At 39.6% G+C, this 17,644-nt stretch overlaps 1 protein-coding gene and 1 pseudogene across 7 annotated transcripts in view; both read right to left on the minus strand.

The window, feature by feature from the left end:
* CCDC148 (coiled-coil domain containing 148) overlaps positions 1–17,644 on the minus strand; it is a 283,553-nt gene that overhangs the window by 66,801 nt on the left and 199,108 nt on the right. The gene's annotated exons all lie outside the window — the stretch shown is intronic.
* On the minus strand, positions 140–5,202 carry LOC102900949 (annotated as a pseudogene).

A 17,644-nucleotide genomic window follows, 5' to 3' on the forward strand; every position in this document is an offset into this window, starting at 1 on the left:
GACAGACTCTGAAGCAGGTTCCAGGCTCTGAGCAATTCAGCACAGAGCCCGATGTGGTACTCGAACCCACAAACTGTGAGATCATGACCTGAGCCGAAGTCAGATACTTAACTGACTAGGCCATCCAGGCGTCCCTTAACTAACTTGAATTTAAATAAAACCTTGGAAGAAAGAAAAAGAAATGGGGAAAAAAGAGAAAATAATATTTAGGAATCAATACCTAAATTGAGGTAGATGCTAGTCTGTGTGATTTAGCACCTGCAGTGTATGGCCCACAGGCTGAAATATTTATTATCTAGCCTTTTACAGAAAAAGTGTAGTGACCCCAGTTACAGAGGGATAACAGAAGGGAGGGCCATCACAGACTTAAATAGTACTAGATATACTCATTGCTATTGAAGTGTCATTGTTTCTAGGCCATTTCAGTGACTATTTCCAGAGAGAGAAAAATTTATTTAAAACAAAAAAAAAATCACAAGTCCTTATTGATATCTTCATTTTATGTTTAATACTAACATTTTAAAATTTTATTAATTTAACATTGGTATCTTTTCTTGTACACACAGTCCTAGCCCCATTAACATTAAAACGTTCTTTTAAATGTTTTGTCCTGCCACAAATGTAGAATATTTCAAGGTCACAATTAGCACAAATATTAAACCTACTTAGTGAAGTTTAGGATTTCTTTCCAGTAAAACAGAAAGTTTTTCCTTAGAATTCATCCAACAAAGGCTGTAAAAAGCACTAGTTTCAAAAGTTAGTTGAAATAATTTTTTTCTTCATGTGGTTATATTATCTTAGTTGGGGAGGCTATGAAAAAATTTAAATATCAACTAGGGAAACTGGAATATAGACTAGATGCAGGAGGATATTATGGAGTTTTTGTTCATTTTCTTAGCTATCACAATGGTATTGTGGTTAAGTAGGTGACTGTCCTTATTCTTAGCTAAATCATGCCAAAATATTTAGTGGTGAGATTTCATGATGTCTGAAATTTTCTTTATTTTTTATTTTTTTTAGAAAACCTGGATTTATTTGTTAAACTATAACAAAGACAAAACAATTTCATCTGCAGCACTCGGAGTACTTACATCCCAATTTCACCTGTTGTTATGGACACCGACCCAAGAAGTTAGAATTAAAGGATATAAACTAAGAGATTATAACAAAACAGACTTGTGAAACGTGGTGAAAGGAGTAAAAGGTAATCAGAAGCACTTGTGTTAGTGGTCTATGTGGCTAGGATATTTCCCAAGAGGCTCCCTAGTGATGCCTGAATGAATTTATCTGTGTCCCAAGTTAGTAAAAAGAAACTTACCCTTATGGAGAATGAGTGGAGGTCAGGATTTCTCTGAGATCCCTTTGTCTTTCTTTTTAAGAGGTAAGGGGATCCTTAGGCTCTAAGGGGGTATATCTTAGACTCAGCCCCCCTTCTTCCCAGTCAGTCCACCTACACCTTCAAGTGCCTGTGCGTTCTCACCACATAGTCCTGCTAGGTTACAGAAGATGCATACAGTAAAGGCAGGAACTGTAGGCCCACTCTGAGGGTACCTATACACAGAAAGTTTTGAGGTAGATGATAAACTACAGATACCCTCTTGGTTAAGTTAATTCATCTTTGTTAATAAAGGTCATAGTTTCTTCTACTGTTAACAACTTTTTGTCTCCGTATAGTCTGTCTCAAAAGAGAACTGATTCGGGTAAGTTTGGGAGAAAGAAAAAGACTTTCATCAACACCCCCCCCCCCCCACAGTAGAAGAGGCACCAAGTTCTTTCTGCAGTCAGGAGCAGAATCCCCCAGCAGCATAAATCATTTTCAGTGATCAATGTCTGCATCCTCCACCTGCTCAACAACTGTTGGTGTAGTATCTACCTCCATCCCATCTTCATAATCTCTTGTTGAGTCTTTTGTCCAGACCAGCCATGTTATGCCGGCTGCTCACAGACTGAGAAAGCATTTCTTCTAATCTCCCCAGTGAGGCTCGGCCTTCTGCTGTTATATTGGATAGTCCTGCTTCACAGGTGTAAAATGTAGGGATGTCTCCCTGCCCTTGTTCACATGCTTCCACATCATAATCTTCTCCACTGCAATCATCTGAATCTTCGTCCTCAGGATCTGAATACAAAGCCTGGCATTCACCCATTGCAGCGAACGTTGCCTCCAATGCTGACTTATCATTAGGCGCAAATCTAAATTCAGCAATAGGTTCGACAGCATCATCACTGTCTTCTCCAGCAACAGATTCTTTTGATTCTTCTCCAAATTTGGCATTCACCGTAACACACAAATGCTCTCATGGATAGGCATTTAAGTCCCTGGACACTGCATGCAAACTCATGGTGGGGTATTCCATTAAGAATCCCAATCCAGAGTCACCAAACCAAGACAGGTGCCTCTCAGTGACATCAAAGGGGCCGGTGCTGAGGCCCCTGCCATTCAGCACAGCCTCAGTGTCTGGCTGTCGCCAAAGCCCTCAGCCTCAGTGGCAGCAGGGACCTTTTGAGGAAGCTCATTGCAGCAGGGAGCCAGGAAGGCATAGGCGGGGAGGGAGCTGAAGCACAGCAACTCCTGCTACTTGCCCGCACTTTCTTTTAAATAATATGGCAGACCACGGTGTGTGGGGGTGGGGTGGTGGGCCAGAGGGAGCAAGAGTACAAATGATAAAGCAAATAGGGCAAAATACTAAAAATTAGTAAATCTGGGTAGAAATTCTTTGTGCCATTTTTGCAACTCTTCCTTAAACTTGAGATTTTACCAAAGTTAAAGAAAAAAGTGGAGAAAAGAGAGAAAGATGATCATTAGTTTAATATAGATTTTAAAAAGTGATTCATATACACATGCACAAACGCTATCTTACCTGGACAAGATTAATTAACATGTGTCTTGGGGAAGAAGCTTTTAATTCTGCTCTGCTTTGGCAGAGGGTCAGAGTGTACCTAGAGCTTGAAGTGCTTTACTATGAAATAGAATGGGAAAAAAAAGGATGCAATCAGAGGAGAGAATAGTGCATTAGAGTGAATAAAATGTCAGGTCTTCCTAGCTTTCCTTCATTCCAGTTCAGTTTATCTAGAGACTAGTTAAGGATAGAACCCAAATACACAAGGATATTTTGCAAAAAGCAACAGCATAAATGTCCTTTCCTTCTACCATCCCACTAGACCTGGGGTCAGCAGACTTTTCTTTAGAGGGTGAGATAATACATATTTCAGGCCTGTTGCTCATATAGCCACTGTATGTCACACACAGATACACAGTGATTGTGGGCCTTACTGCTGCTGTGTATGTCACTCTTTATGTGTCATGGTGGCATACAAAAGTAGTCATGGACAAATGAACGGACATGGTTGTGTTCAAATGAGACATTGCTTATGGACACAGAAATTTAAATTTCATATGGTTTTCACATTATTTCTTTCTTACCCAGGCATTTAAAACTGTAAAAAATATTCCTAGCTTACAGATGATTCAAAAAAACAGAAGGGTAGATGTGGTTCAAACCAGAAAACAAAAGGGAAAAACTTAACAATTACTCCTTTGTGCTGGCTGCCTTTTTGCTGTCTCACTTGGCTATGGTGATGGAAAGGGGCTCCTTTGGATAGCATGACAGGGCTAAGCAGCTCTATGATTTTAAGCCACTGAGCAGATAGTAACTCTCCTCCCAGACCACCAAGATTCAAGAAGTCCAACAGCTGCTCTAAATAGAAAGGTTCGTTCCAAGTTAACAATCAGTGTAATTAGGAGGAGTCATAATGTAGGTAGTAACAAGTAGAATCTTAGTCTATTGGCCCAAGATCCACCTGGAACTAGAGAGGTTTTCCATTTACTTCCTTCTGCAAGTGAAACCAACCTCATCCACTGTCTTCGTACTCTGGGGCCTCTGCCTTGAAGATTGATCTCATGTTAATACCTCTGTCTAATCAAATTAGTTTGCTTGTAGATATAAACTTATCTTATTTAAATAAATGTATATTAGATACTGACAGAAATAATTTCCTAAGTAATAATCTTTATTTACAATAATGCCTGTCCTTTGTGGGGTACCTGGGTGGCTCGGTAGGTTATGATCTCAGGTACTGACCTCAGTGTCCGTGCTGATGGCATGGAGCCTGCTTGAGATTCTCTCTCCCTTCCTCTCTCTCTGCCCCTTCCCCACTCTTAATCTCTCAAAATAAATAAATGTTAAAAAAATAATTTTTATCCTTTGATAATTATTTCCATAGTGACCCTGAACCGTGATGTGTGCTGAATCACAACGGGCCCCTTTGGCCAGTGAGGGTTTCCCCCTAAGCCCCTCCTCCACTGTAAATGACAAATGAGTTGAAAACATACCTCTCCAAAAAGAGCTTATAAAATAAAGGGCTTATAGGAATGGAGATGGAGATGGGGGAAGAGAAATATATAACTATTCTCAGTATTTAAATGGTTGTCAAGGGAAGGAAGGTTCAGACTTGTTCCACATTATCTCAAGCAATAGAAGGAGGAGTAATGTGTGGAAGCTGGTGAGACAGAACTGGGCTTACTACCAAAACATAAAGAAATAACAAGAGGAAAGAAAATTCAATAGCTGTCCAAAGATGAAATGGACTGATGCAATGAAATGGACTTGCCTGGAAGATGCAAGTTTAGCATCCGGAGATACATACCTAGGATGTATGACCATTTGTAGAGGTAGTAGAAAAAATTAAAAAAATTAAAAGCATTGAACTAGGTAACCTTTATGATTTATGACATTTAACACTTAGGCTTGACACTTTTGAGATGGTATTATTTTCTGTGTAGGAAAAGAAAAGGGGGATAAATAACCAAAAGAGTGAGGCAATTCCTTATTCCTCTAGTTTAACCACAACAGAGACAAGTGTGGCTCCTTCATCTACAACAAATTGAGGCCCTACCATTTGTCGAATAGTACTTTCCTCTAATTATATGCATTCTCCCACTTGATGAATATTTATTAAGATTGTGTGTTACCTACAATGTACAAAATACGAGGGTATTGTGTAGACACAGATTCCACTCTTATAGAATTTACAATTTATTGGAAAAGATAAAAATCTAACAAGTAATTACAATTAAAATATGGGTGTTGAGATTGTGCAGATATAGGGCATTGTGATGGTCTTTTTTTTAGATAGTGTCAAGTTAGCTAGCATACAGTGTATACAGTGTGCTCTTGGCTTTAAAGGTAGATTCCCGTGATTCATCACTTACATACAACACCCAGTGCGCATCCCAACAAGTGCCCTCCTCAGTGCCTATCGCCCATTTTCCCCTCCCCCCGACCCATCAACCCTTGGTTTGTTCTCTGTATTTAGGAGTCTCTTACGATTTGCTTTCTTGTTTGTAACTATTTTATTTTCTTTCCCTTCTCCCATGGTCTTTTGTTAAGTTTCTCAACTTCCACATATGAGGGAAAACATATGATATCTGTCTTTCTCTGACTGACTTATTTCCCGTAGCATAATACCCTCCAGTTCCATCCACATTGTTGCAAATGGAAAGATTTCATTCTTTCTCATTTCCAAGAAGTATTCCATTGTATATACAAACCACATCTTTTTTATCCATTCATCAGTTGGTGGACATTTTGGCCCTTTCCATAATTTGGCTATTGTTGACTGCACTGCCATAAACATTGGGGTACATGTGTCCCTATGAATCAGCACCCTGTATCTTTTGGATAAATTCCTAGTAGTGCTATTTCTGGGTCATAGGGTAATTCTATTTTAATCTTTTGAGGAACCTCCACACTGTTTTCCAGAGTGGCTACACCAGTTTGCATTCCCACCAACAATGCAAGAGGGTTCCTGTTTCTCTACATCCTCACCAACATCTATTGTTTCCTGAGTTGCTCATTTTAGCCACTCTGTCTGGTGTGAGGTGGTATCTTAATGTGGTTTTGATTTGTATTTCCCTGATGATGAGTGATATTGAGCATCTTTTAATGTGTCTGTTAGCCATGTGGAGATCTTTGGAAAAGTATCTATTCATGTCTTCTGCCCATTTCTTCCATTGTGATGGTCTTTAAACATGATGACAAATTATTTGATAATTTAATTATTTGGGGCTAAATTTCCTTCACTTGAATCTCATTGGGCTTATAACTACTCTGAACAAAAGACAAAATAGAAGTAACACTATGTGGGGGCACCTGGGTGACTCAGTTGGTTGAGTGTCCAACTTCAGCTCAGGTCATGATCTCACAGTCGATGAGTTTGAGCCCGATGTCAGGCTCTGTGCTGACAGACTGGAGCCTGCTTCTGATTTTGTGTCCTCCTCTCTCTCTCCCACTCATGCTCTGTCCCTCTCTGTCTCTCAAAAATGAATGAATGTTAAAAAATATTTTTTTAATAAAAAGAAGTAATACTATGTGATTTCTAGATCATGAGGCTTCTGCTTTGTTTGTTGGAAGATGGGCTTCTGGAGCTCTGAAGTACCCTGTAGGAAGTTCAGCTACTCTAAGCCCACTGTGCTTTGAAGAAGTCAAGCTTCAAAGAGTGACCATGCAGAGCTCCACTTGATAGTTTCCAGCTACACCTAGGTTTCTAGTCATTCCAGTCCTAATTAAGGAGGAAGTCACCAGATCATTCCAGCCCCAGGCATTCAAGTCCTCCCCAGTCATTCATGTCTTCCAGGCTGATAGTCCAGACCTAAAGGATCAGAGACAAGCCATCCTCTCTGGGATCTGTCCAAACTCCTGACCCAATGAATCCATAAGCATAATAATAACATTATTGTTGTCTTATGCCAATAAATTATAGGGTCATTTATAAAACAGTTCATCACAACAGGCCCATAAGAACATGTATGAAGAAGATCTAACCTTGGTTAAGTGCCAGAGAAGGCCTCTGAGGAAGTCATATTTGAGTAGAGACATAAACAAGTAAGAACAGTCTGTTTGAAGAACCCGTAGAAGCAAGAGAAATACTGGGGCCATTTAGGAACTGGTAGAGTGTAGTAGTCTAATGAGGAGTGGGATGGGCAGAAGTCAGGTGGGAGATAAAAGATGAAACAGAGGGGCAACTGGGTGGCTCAGTCATTTGAGCATCTGACTCTTGATTTTGGCCTAGGTCACGATCCCAGTGTTGTGGGATCAATCTACATGCCTGGCTCTGTGCTGAGAGTGGAGGCTGCTCTCTCTCCCTCTGCCCCTCCCCTGCTCTCTTTCTCTCTCTCTCCCTCTCAATAAATAAATAAATAAAAATATTTTTTAGAAAAGTGAAGGAGAGTCTGACCATGATCCTCTCATAAACAATATTATGGCGTCTGAGCTTTACCAGAAGTGTGAAGATAAACCACTGAAGGGTTTTTGGTATCAGAATGACATGACTAGATACGTTTGCACTGTGGCAAGGCTGAAATAGTAAGAAGTTATAGCTTTAATTCTGGTAAGAGGTAATAGTAGGCTGATCAGGATAGCAACGGGGATCAATATTCAAATGGTAAATTCATGGGATTTATAAACCTTTGGCTGTGGGAATGGGGAGTGAGGGAGGGGGGAGTTGTCTAGGCTTCTGATTGGGTGGTGAGGTGAGTGATGGTGTCATTTATCCAAAAGGCAACAGCAGAGGAAGAACAGATCAGAAGCAGTGATGAATAGCTCCATCTGGGGAATGAAGAATTTTGTTGAAGTGCCAGAGAGACATCCATGTGGCAAAGCCAGAAGACAGTTGGTTAAATATTATAGGTAAGGAGGAAAGTATGGAGAGGAACTAATATTACCAAATGTGTATTTTAACCCATGTAATTTATAGATATTATTTCTATAATTATAATTCTGATAACCATGTGGGAGTGTTCAGAGAGGTAAGTAACCTGCCTAAGATCAGAGAGACAGGCAGTGTAGGGTAGAAATTTCAATATAGATCTTACTCCAGTTCGAAGTGAAAGACACATGGTTCTATTTTCCATTAAAAAAAAATCAGTTTTTGAAGGCAGCAAAATCGGCATTTGGGAATGCCTCTCTAGTCAGTTTAGCGGGTGACCTAAAAAGCTACAGTTTTGAAAAGGGGCCAGAGAAAAAGAAAGCTGTCCAGCTGGTCTAAGCCACAGTGCAGACAGCAATGCCACTTGGCCCTGACACTGTGGATTCACTGGTGTATTCTGGATGATCAGAATGTTCTATAGATCTTGTCTAGTAGAAACCCTCAGGATTCAACAGCACACTCATGCCTTCTTTGCAAGTTGCTATTTTTCTTTTAAGAGCTAGCTCTTGGTTTACTAATGGATCCTGGTAATTATTATGGTAACTGTCATTTGTCAAGCAGGCACAACATAGTAGGCATTGTAGTAAGTGCTCCCATGTTTTAACTTTATTTGTCATAACAACCCTATGAGATAAGTATTATTTTCTTATCTATCTTTTATAGATGAGGGTGGGTATCAACTGGACTTTTGACTTTAAGACACTTGGTGACAGTGAGACTCTAGCTACTCCTAATGAGCTGAATGTTATCTGAACCACCTGGTCATAAAGCTGGGCATGATTAGCAGCACATACTAATGAAATGAAAGTACATTGGGCTTGAGCAGGATCAGAAGGCACAGGTAATTTGTATGAACCGGTGGCTTACTTTCCACATTAACATCTGTCCCTCAACCCACACATATGGCCAAGGGGAATTCTCAGTAACTAGCTTACTGGGAAAAAATGAGCCAAGAAAGAAAAAAAAAAACAAATGAGCCAGTTTTATAGCTAGGTCTACACATCTACTGGCCTCAGACAGAAGTAGAATACTATGGTGGATAGCCTTGCTGGGAAATCTCCCTGGAAGATGGTAAAGAAGGGAAATTTTCCATGTAGGTATAATGTCAAGAGGAATATCTTAACGTTCACTTTACCTGAGGTAAAGCAGTGACTGTCACATATTAGGTACTCAAATATTTTTAAAGTAAATGAATAAATAATGGATTAATGACAATTTGTTGGCAGTAGTTAATGGTTTGGCCAGCTGATTAGGGACATTGAAGGAATGTGATTGGAGGATTTGTGACAGGAAGATTCAGAGAGATTATGTTGATGGACCTAAAGAAATGGGTTCAGAGTGTGGGAATAATTTAGGGGTGATTTTAAAGAATTAGGTGGGAGAGATGATCTGCTAGGTTTGTGTCGGTCTTCTTCTCCAACAGACTGGTATCTGTTCAATGGGCTCATGATAAAATTCTCCCAGTGAAGAGAACAGAAGCTATACATTGCTCAGTTACATGAATTTACCTTTCTCAAGGCTAATCTGGCTACTGTCACTCTGAGCCCTTGACAGAGTAAAATATAACAGGAGAATTAGACAGTGTTACCTGGTTAAAACATTATATCACATTCATGCTATCATGGGAAAGGCAAAAGAGTTTGGATTTTCTTTCCCTACATACCATGTTTGCACTATTCGTGCACTCCTAGTATATCCCACAAGATATTGCTTCTTCCTAAGGAACTCCCTTAACTGTGCAAGAAGTAAGACAATGAGCTGAAGCCCACATGCTGCTGTCCTTATAAAACAAAGAAATGGCCTGTTGAAGACCCAGATACGTCATAAGCTGCAAGATAATATTTTGGAAGGTTGGGTGCTATTCTATAGGAGGTGGTTTTCCTCTGAAGTAATGGCCAATATATTGTGCTATTTCACAACCCAGCCAGATCATGTACATAGGTGGACCAGTAAGTACAGGTGGGAAAGGTGTTTTTCACTATTAACCCTAAAGACACATTTGCAAAATCTCTTTTTCCCATCCCTGAGACTCTACTCTCTGCTGGTTTTAATTTCTAGTACTTCTACCAGGAGTAACAGTTACATTGAAAGGAACTGATGCAAATATTTGCCTTTTGGGGTTTATCATACCACTAAGTAAAGAAGTAGAAAAGGAAGTTACAGTGGTGGCTGGAACAATTGATATCAGAGGGAAATAGGACTGCTGTCATTTAACAGAGGCAGAAAGAAGTAGATGGAATCTAAGGAACTTCTAGGATACCTTGTGGTATTGCATGGCCAATGGTAAAAGTCATCATATACAAGCCAGTATAAGTCAACCCATTGGGTAAAGAACCTCACCCAGCCAAGATGCTGGCTGAAAGCAAACAGCAAATGTAATGCATAGTAGAAAAAGAGAATAATAAATTTGAATTGTGATCTTGACCATTTACTGAAAGAAGGTATTCATCATCTGTCATTTACATACACACACAGAGATACCTATATATAATATGTATAAATACAGATCTTCCTCAACTTATGATGGGGTTACCTCTCAACAAACCCATCATAAGTTGAAAATATTGTCAGTCAAAAATGTGTCTAATACACCTAACCTACCAAACATAGCTTAGCCTAGCCTACCTTAAATGTGCTCAAAACATTTGCATTAGCCTACAGTTGGGCAAAATTATCTAACACAGAGCCTACTTTAGGCTCTGGAATATTTTAGGCTGTGGAATATCTCATGTAATTTATTAAATACTGTACTAAAAGTGAAAAAAGGATGGTTGTATGAGTGTAAGTGTATCGGTTGTTCACCCTCGTGTGGCTAACAGGAGGCTGCAGCTCTCTGCCACTGCCCAGCATCAGGGGAAAGTATCGCCCTACACACCACTAGCCCAGGAAAAGATCCAAATCCAAAATTCTTTTCATATATATAATAATTTTCTGCCTGACTTCTTCACCTCTCTTTTCCTTACAATTTTACTTAAGGCATGTTTATGGGTAGTAGAGTAAAATTTAGTCCATAGATCATGAAATATTGAAATGGATCATAACAGAACCAGAAGACAGTAAGACAAAAAGATCTCACTTAGAGATCTTGAATTTAGAGCTAGACAAAATGTAATAAATAAGACTTAGAGTTGATTCCCTTTAGGAATGGGGTAAGCATGTTTGGGGTTGTACAAGGTAAAATTACAGTGTTGGGTAGAAGGACATTTCTTGGCAGAGTAGTATAAAAAGAAGGGTATGTTGATTTTGCCAACTACAGTTGTGGACTATAAAAGACATTCATTTATATTTTTCTTTCCTTTTCTTTTCTCAGCATCTGGGCCCCCTTCTTTCTTTCTTTCTTTCTTTTTTTTTTAAAGTTCATTAGTGGCTTATACATTTTATTTCAACGTTTATTTATTTTTGGGCCAGAGAGAGACAGAGCATGAACGGGGGAGGGGCAGAGAGAGAGGGAGACACAGAATCGGAAGCAGGCTCCAGGCTCTGAGCCATCAGCCCAGAGCCCGACGCGGGGCTCGAACTCACGGACCGCGAGATCGTGACCTGGCTGAAGTCGGACGCTTAACCGACTGCGCCACCCAGGCGCCCCCCCCCCCTTCTTCTTTCTAATAAATCCCTCCTGTAACGTGATGTCAGATACTTGCTTTCCCACGTTTGCAACTAGCTCATGAGCACCTGATCTGAGTTCAGCCCTTCGGGTGCTGCACTTGGAAGCCAGTGATGCAAAGAAGCAGGGCCTGTGGAGACACTATCAAGGATACTGGCAGTAGAAGCATGGCAGGGGTGTGGATAAAAGCAGCATCGCCAAGGGGGATGTTCAGAGTCCAGAGATGGCAGAGGAGAAAACCCAAGTGGTGGCATCTAATTTTCAGTGATTGGACTTGCAGGGATGATTCTGTGCAGGGAATTGGGGTACAGTCTTGACTCTTTTTATTTATTCTTATTTTGAGAGAGAGAGACCGAGAGAGAGAGCTGGGGAGGGGCAGAAAGAGGGAGACACATAATCCCAAGCAGGCTCTGAACTTTCAGCGTTGAGCCCAATGTGGGGCTTGAACTCACAAACTGTGAGATAGTGACCTGAGCCAAGATCAGGAGTCCAACACTCAGCTGACTGAGCCACCCAGGCGCCCCCAGTCTTGACTCTTCTTATCTTCCCAGCCTCTGTCATTCTCAAACATTTTCTATGCTCAGTTCTGAAAATGATTCTGTAAGCTACCCTAATATAAAATATTTTTATTGCAAAATTCAAGTAGAAATACTTTCCGTTGTTTGCAAACTAGAACCCTAGTTAATACAAGGGGGCTGGGCTAGATGCTTTCCAAGATTCCTCCGAGCTCTAAAATAACATGACTTTATAAATCTCATATTAAGATACATAAAGTAAGAAAATAACCTAGAATGTAAGCATGTTTCTTCCACTAAGTATTATTTAATATCATCTGATAGCCGTGTGTGTGTGTGTGTGTGTGTGTGTGTGTGTGTGTGTGTGTGTGTGTGTATTTTTCTCATAGGAGCGGTTCCAAGCAAAGAAAGGAAGGATGAACCAGTGCTCGAAGCTATACTCTACCCACCACAGTGGAGGTATTTTGTGAAAGTTACCTTTACATGTCTCCCAATCCATGACTTGATACTTTTTTCATGTAACCATGGTTGTTAAGTTTCTGCCTACCTAGCCCTGCATCTTTAGAAGATCTTCCTAAAGTTTATGCCTAAAAGGTGAGTATTTCATTACCTGAAAGTGCTTAGAAAACTCCCTAGCTACGGAGTTCGTTATAAAAACCTCAGTAAACCTAAAGAATGCTTGCCTCCACTTCACTCACAAATACTGTGTGGAGCCTTGGAGGACACAGCGTCCCTTTGCTGCAGAAAAGACACAGAAAATAATTTACCTCTACAGATGTAAGTGGTAAATGGAAGGAAGGCAATGCAGTATCAAAACAAACTGATGCCCAATGAGGAACTTTCAAATGTCTGTAGCATTAATTATGGACCAAGATAAAAGTCTGTGTTCCTGGGGAAGAGAATATGAGATAACAGATTCTTGAGAAGACCATAGCATCTGGCCATTCTATTTGAAATCATAGCATCTGTGGTCACTTCACTGACATGTTTGTATGGAGGACAAATAATGGTGCTCACTACAGGGAAGCAATAATGCACATTTTGTATAAAAAATGTATTATAAGGGTTTCTGAATATTGCCCGCCCTCTACCAAACACACACCTGCTAACATTCCATTTTGTGTCCTAACTGCACCAGACAGCTCAGTGTGGCATATGGTAGAAATCCAGGAGCTTTTTTAATGAGCAAAGATTTCTAAAATCAAAAATCAAAGTTGTAAACAATAAAGTAAAAGCAACCCAAACTACTGAACAAAAGACATTATCTGATTGCTGTGGTTTAAAAAGGATCACAGATCTGAAGCTGGACTTGCATACCTGGGGAGATAAATCATCATCCAAGACCTCTACAATGACCCTCAGCTGAGCCATCTTTGCCCAGCTGGTGCTCCGTCTGCCCACTGGCACAAGCTTGCTTGTTTATTTTCACATTAAAATTACTGTACATTGCTTTGTTCATAAACTTCTTAGCCTCCCTCTGTCAACTATGCTTGGTCAGCTAAGATTCATTCACAGACTACTACAATTATGTCCAAATAATCTATATATTCATGCCCCAATATATGAAAGATTCATTCACAGACTACTACAATTATGTCCAAATAATCTATATATTCATGCCCCAATATATGAAAACACACACACACACACACACACACACACACACACACACACACACTCATAGTTATGTTATACTAATGAGCAGGCTCTAAGTATTATTATTATTTTTAGACAAAATTACCTCTATGGATTGGAAGATAGCATGTTGGCTAACAGTAGGATCTATTTCAGTCTTTTAAATTAATGCTAATTTGTGAAACATTTCTGATATCACTTAAAAAACAAAACAGACAGTCTTACTAAGAACTGTATTTGTTTAATGCCTCACAGTGATCTTTGGTTGACATCATTTGGCACATCCACTTGGAAAGGGAATTTGGTTGACAGAGATTTAATGAACGAGAGTATTCTACTAATTTTGGGAAATCTCTTGCTGAGAAGCAAAAACATAACAAATGTTTGTAAAGTTTCTGTTGAAGTCACTCTAATAAACGTACTCTTTAAAATCTCACAGATTAGACTATGAACCCACTTTAAATGCCCGTAATGTCTTCCAATACAACATACTGAATATTGCATATTGTTAAGAAAAGACATGGAAAATAGAAACATCTGGTTTTACTACTTAGAAAATGCAATAATTGTCAATTGCCTGCTGTTGGCAAGCACCCCAAAAACACACACTAGATTAACAAAGCCAATTTAGTGTTAGGAAGGCAGCTGGCTCTAGTTTCTTCCTTCCCACATGGTCATCACCATCTTAAACTTCAAATATGTACTGTTTTGCAACATAGAAAAACTCCATTCCTTTGGAAACAATAACTGAAATCTAATGTTTGTTACTACAGAAAGCAATGCTTTCTCCATTACACACACATCCGTGCACATGTATGCACACACACACACACACACACACATACACACACACAGCTGCTTAGACAGAAACATGCAAGATTTTTGCTTGCAGAGGATTCTTGAATTGCTAACCTCCTCCGTGAATATGAAGTTTTACCTCCATGACTTCCCTGGACTACTTCAATGAGGGAATCGCATTGGAAAAAAGAATTCAGGGGCACTTCTACAAAAAGTAGGATCTTCTCAAGAACCCAATAGATGATTTGGGGCCCATACTTCAGAAAGTATAAAAAGAACTCTGGTACACTAACCTTCAAACTTCACTGCACTTCAGAATCCCCTGAAGATTTTCAAAAACTGTTGGGACCAAAATCCTAATGCCACAGATTTTGATTTAATTGATCTGGAGCTTTGTCTAGGCATCAGGACTTTTAAATATTTCCCAGGGGATTCTGTTGTAGCAAAGAATGCAACCAGGGCTCTCGTATTACATTAACATTGACTAATGAATTTCTTTTTTTATTATTTATTTATATTTAGTTGTTATCTAAGTCCCAGTTAGTCAACAATCAGTATAATATTAATTTTTCAAGTGTGCAGTTTTGTGATTCAATACTTACATACAAAGCCCTATGCTCATCACAACAAGTGCATTCCTCAATCCCCCTTTGCGCAACTCTATAGACAACTCCCCTAACCATGACTCTTTGCTACCATTTTGCCTCTTCTGGAATGTCACATACATTTGATCACAGAGTGTATGGTATTGGGTGACTGATGAATTTCTAACATTTTCCCCTTCCATTTGTTGGTCATGCCAGCTCCATTCAGTCTTCTCGTATGAAATGTTATCCAGAGGAGCTGCTTAGCCAAGAAAGGTTCCTAAAATGCTTTAGGAATCTTTAAATTACCTTCCAGGGCATATAGCTAAAAATTTAAAACTGTTAAAGTTATTAAAAAGGAGGTAAGTGGGAAAAGTGGGCTTTTTATTAAATGACAAGGAACAACAATGGATATAAATAAGTGAAATGTCACAATTACAACCATCCTTGTAAAGATAAGAACTGGCAAATACAGAGGGAGGACAGAGCTGAAAAGTTAGAGATTGAACATTTTAACAAGCCTTTACAAAATGTCATAATGACAAGAGGAGAGAGGGCCCTGTGCATGGAAGGATGATCTAATTTCTTATTTACTCTGCAACTTTCAGTGGTAATGGGAAGCAATGAATCTAAAGACAAAAAAAAAAAAAAATGAGACATGGCCATTACAAGTCCTTGCATCCTACTCTTCCCTGTGCATATTTAACATAAAGAATGCTCAGAAAAAAAAAGTGTTTGTAGACAATATAAATATGCCTCACAGAACCATTGTGGCTTACAGAGCCACACACTGCAATGGCTCGTGCTGCAGCATTGGCCCCAATAGGCTGAGTAGGAAGGCTGAGGGGAAGGAGAGCATTCAGAGCCCTGCTAGAGAGAAAGAACCGCTGTATGCAAGAGAAGAGAGTTTAACTTCCAGCAAGTGGGTGGGAAAAGAAGGCCATTAGGATGTCACATGACAACGTGGGAGGGCTAGCAAAGGACCTGGAGTGTAGAATTAGGGAAATTAGATAATACAAGGTATAAACACTGTGGCAAATAATAAAAGAGACATGTATGTTCTTATGTTTATTTTAAAGTCTGATACTTCTGTTATGTGGAAAGGTCATCTTCTATTTAATACTTTTATATTTGATTCAGTATATTCCCTTCTATGTGACTTACCACTTTGCACATCAGTTTTAAGCCCATAGCCAATCAATGAACATGGAAAAGTATGGATTTTTTAAAAAGTTTCTTAATGTTTATTTTGATAAACAGAGAGACAGAGCATGAGCAGGGAAGGGCAGAGAGAGAGGGAGTCACAGAATCTGACACAGGCTCCAGGCTCTGAGCTGTCAGCACAAAGCTTGACATGACTTGGGGCTTACTCTCACAAACCATGAGATCATGACCTGAGCCAAAGTCAGACGCTTAACCAGCTGAGCCACCCACGTGCCCCAGAAAAGTATGTTTTATTTATTGTTTTCAAAACTACTATTGTTTCTTCTTACTATCAGAAATGTATGCTCATTGTGGAAATTTTGGAAAATACAGGTGAAAATCAAAACCATCTTTCATTTTATTTCCTGGAGGAAAAAAAAACTGTTATCATAGGGTTATGTTTCTTTCAAGTTTTTTTTATTTATGTAAATATTACAGAAACAACATTTTTAAGATATTAACTTCATCTATTTTATTTCTCCTAGAAATCATGTTTCCCTTTGGCCATTCCACTGGTATGAAAAGGAGAAGTAGGTGAGGTTCTGAGAAACCAGCTTCATCACTTTCTACCCCTTCGTGGATCAACTGTGAGGGTTGAGGCTTAGAAGAAATACTGAGGTAGCACTGGGAAAATCCAAGAACATGGGGCTAAGTCTCCACTTTCCTGATATAAAATGTCTCCCAGGGAAGCCTTGCATTTAGCATGGCATCCTGTCTACCATGACATGGGAACAGAGGGAGATATTTAGGGATTGCATGAGAAAATATTTGTTTCTCATGGCTTGCCCAAAGTCTTATTGGAAGTATAAGTCATGTGCTGGGAAAACCAGGTCTGGCAAGACTTGGAGGAGAGCTGAGGACCAAAAGCAATGGCAGGGTATGTGGTCAGCAGCAGCATATGTTGGCCCACATCCTAAGGCTGAGTCCAGTATGTTTTCAGTGGATCGTATAAGAAATGAGGCAAGAGATATCAGGGACATACTGACAAGGGTAGTGAAGACCATGAATTATTCAAGATGATGAAAAAAGCAGGGTTCAAAATTTGTATAAAGTATATCATTAACCCTGTAAGAAAGTCAGAATCTGCCAGTAGACCAGCCACTCAACCATCCATGGCCAAGAAGGCCATTCAGCTTTACTGTAAACCTCCAGTGGCCCACACAGTATCTATTCATCACACTGAGGTTATTCTGCCCTTGAAATGTGACTAGTCCAAATCAAAATGTGCTGAAAGTATAAAATGTACAGGTTTCAGAGACTTCACATGAAAAAAAAAAGAATGCAAAATATCTTGTTAAGGGGCACTTAGGTGGCTCAGTCAGTTGAGCATCCAACTCTTGGTTTAGGCTCAGGTTGTGATCCCAGGGTCATGGGATCGAGCCCCGCATCAGGCTTGACACTGAGCATGGAGCCTGCTTAAGATTCTCTCTCTCTCTCTCTCTCTCTCTCTCTCTCTCTCTCTCACTCTCTTTCTTCCTCTACCCTTCTTCCCCACTTATGTTCTTCCTCTCTTTAAAAAAAATAAAAAATTAAAAAATTAAATTTTATATTGATAGCATGTTGAAATGACAATGTTTCTGGATATATTGAGTTAAATAAAA

The sequence above is a fragment of the Felis catus genome, chromosome C1 (assembly GCF_018350175.1).
Source record: "Felis catus isolate Fca126 chromosome C1, F.catus_Fca126_mat1.0, whole genome shotgun sequence".
NCBI classification, from domain to species: Eukaryota; Metazoa; Chordata; class Mammalia; order Carnivora; family Felidae; genus Felis; species Felis catus.